General features: G+C 43.0%; 1 pseudogene; it reads right to left on the bottom strand.

The window, feature by feature from the left end:
- Window positions 1-106: 106 nt before the first annotated feature.
- On the bottom strand, window positions 107-511 carry LOC114616276 (annotated as a pseudogene).
- Window positions 512-2,837: the final 2,326 nt, after the last annotated feature.

Here is a 2,837-nt window from a genome sequence, read left to right as displayed (position 1 = left end):
ATGCAAATATACAACAGCTTGGAAAACAACATTTAGAAAACAAAAGCCAGTGTAAAAAGACAGATTAAAATAAGTACAACAGTACAGGTTTGATATGGCTCAGATTTTACAGCTGTCTTACTGCATCATCTATGTCAGAGATCTGTTCCTCCAGCTGGCTCCATTGTTCCATGTTTAAAGAAATATCTTTTCTCCCTGGTTTCATTTCACCATCTGATTCCATCCATTTTTCTCTAATATCAATTAGACTTTTTCCTTTAAAGTCCTTAACATTGACATATCTCATCTTTACAGTCTGGAACATGTTATCATCTCTGCTGCTGCTGCTCTGCTTGGAAGACGTCAGGGCTGTAGAAGTCTCACCATGCTTCTGCTTCTTCACAGGTTTCTCTGAAACAACTTGCTTTTTCCCCTTTAGCTGTTTTATTTCAACTTCACTGTCAGAATCACTGTCTAAAGAGCTTGAAGAAACAAGTTCCTTTGACTTAGGCATTGCTCCGTTCCAGGTGTCCAACAGCCTGTAGCTCTTTTGCTTGCTCCTGACTTTCATGTATTTCTTTAAGAGGGTTACTTATGTCCTCCTTAAGGTCCTCTATCATCTTCCTGAGATGGGATTTTTAGGTTGAAGTCTTGTTCTTCAGGAGTGCTAGGATATACAGGTCTTCCTGTGATGGGAGAACTGGGTTCTGATGGAGCCAAGTGGCTTTGGTTTCTGTTGCATATGTTCTTGTGCTTGCCTCTCGCTATAGGTATTAAATGTCCTTTTTGTCTCTGTCTGGATCCTGTCCCCTCTCTGTGCCTGGGAGCCTGGGAGCCTGATTATGTCAAAGCACCTGAGAGTCAAGCTGTCTCTGGGTGTGGAAGGGGGTCTGGAGTGCTGGCTCTGCCCCCAGGCTGAGTAGTAGGCTGAGAGGAAGGTGTGTCCCCCCAGGGCCAGGTATTGGAGTGGAGGGGAGCTGTCTCTCCTGTGAGCCTGGTTGTGTTGGAGCACCTGAGAGTCAGCTGTCTCTGAGTGTGGAAGGGGGTCTGGAGTGCTGCCTCTGCTCCAGGCCAAGTTCTCAATATTGTGACCATATGTGATGAGTTGGCTGTTCCAGCCATAAAGAGATCGCAGAGGATAAAGCATAGACCATGTAAGAGTAAAATTTATAGTTTAAGTCCAAGATCCCAAGTAAAGCCATTTTGGAAACTGGCCCCACAGTTCAGCGCTTAAGAGCACTAGGTTGTCTACCACAAGACCTTTGCTCCATCTCCAGCATGCCTGCCTCCAAACTAACAATCTCTTATAACTCAAGCCACAGCAGATTTTATTTCCTTTTCTGTATCCCATGATACACTCCCACAGACACCAACACTCACACAACAGTTTGAGGCCAGCCTGATCTACAGAGTGAGTTCCAGGACAGCCAGGACTATACAGAGAAACCCTGTCTCGAACCACCCCCCCCCCACTGCCACCACCCCAAAAAACCAAAGAAAGCCAAAGCCTCAATTGATGAGAATGCTGTAGAATGGAAAGGTGCTGCCTATTGAAAGGCAAATTGCTTGGGAGAGGTCTTGTTGTCTTTGTTGGTTGACTTGAAGTAAAGTCAGCTGACTGGCACTGAGGAACTCCACAATAAAGTTGAAAAGTTTTGGCATGCTACAGGCTTGCCTTTCATCTCCCTTCCCCTGCCTCCCTCTCCCCCCACACCATGAAATGATCTGTTTCAGCCTGTTCAGGGTGTAGTGAGGGAGATAGACTCTTCTTTTATAGCAATGCAACATGGAATTTCTCTTGGTGGGTACTTGCTTTGGACTATATCTTTGTCTCTTGGCTTAGAAGAGCATCATGGAAGCAGAGGGGGTAAGAAATAGCAGGACACAGATGAAACAGTTTTCGAGGAAAGAGCACAATGGAGGCCACACGTGTTTCAAGAGAAAGGTAGACTAGACAGACAGGCAGGCAGACAGACAGACAGGTAGATAGATAGATAGATAGATAGATAGATAGATAGATAGATAGATAGGCAGGCAGGCAGGCAGCAGCTTAGTTGTTCATTCAAGCTTGTAAATAGATATTTTGCATATAGTTAAGGAAATGAAGTTAGCTCACTAGGCTAATATGTTGTTTCCAATCCTCTGACCTCATTTGTCATTATTGAGACTTTATATTAGAAAAATATAAACAGATAAAGGTTGCATAAAGTGATATATTTTAATTCAAATGTATAAAAATTAATTATAATGAAAATATATTAAATACAGAAGTGGCTTAGTTATGAGCACTGGATATTGTTACAGATGACACAGGTTGCATTCCCCTAAACCATGCAGGATTGAACCAGCTTCTGTAACCGCAATCCCAACGGATCTAATGCCCTCTTCTGACCACAGCAGGTACTGCACACAAACAATTGCCAGGAAAAGTCAGACATAAAGCATAAAAAAATGGAGTCTTCTATACAAGTGTCACAGCCTTGAGACAGAGCATTCAGCTTCTGGTGGCAGCTTACGTATATAAAGCATATTGAAGATGGCTGCTTCGTCTCTTTTTCTGCTTGCCACACTCTGGCAAGAGAGATCATTTCTGTCTTTGGAATTTTGGTATATGCTGAAGACCACCTGAGACATACAGGCACTACTAAATTCTTCAACTTTCCATTGGTACAAAGTCCTTTTTTTTTTTTACTCATTGGACCACATTCTGTGAGCCAGTCTTACAAATCCACTTTATTTTTTTTAGAGAGATACCTGCTCTGAGTTCTGTTCATCTGGAAAACCTTTACTAATACAGCTATGTTGTTTTCACCTTCCCGCTGAGGAAGCTGTGCTGGCTAACAATAGTGCTCCATAGT

Source organism: Grammomys surdaster, unplaced genomic scaffold (assembly GCF_004785775.1).
Source record: "Grammomys surdaster isolate TR1022 unplaced genomic scaffold, NIH_TR_1.0 314040, whole genome shotgun sequence".
In the NCBI taxonomy this organism is placed as follows: Eukaryota; Metazoa; Chordata; class Mammalia; order Rodentia; family Muridae; genus Grammomys; species Grammomys surdaster.
Note: the sequence above shows the minus strand (reverse complement) of the source record. Positions and strands in the feature narration are given on the sequence as shown.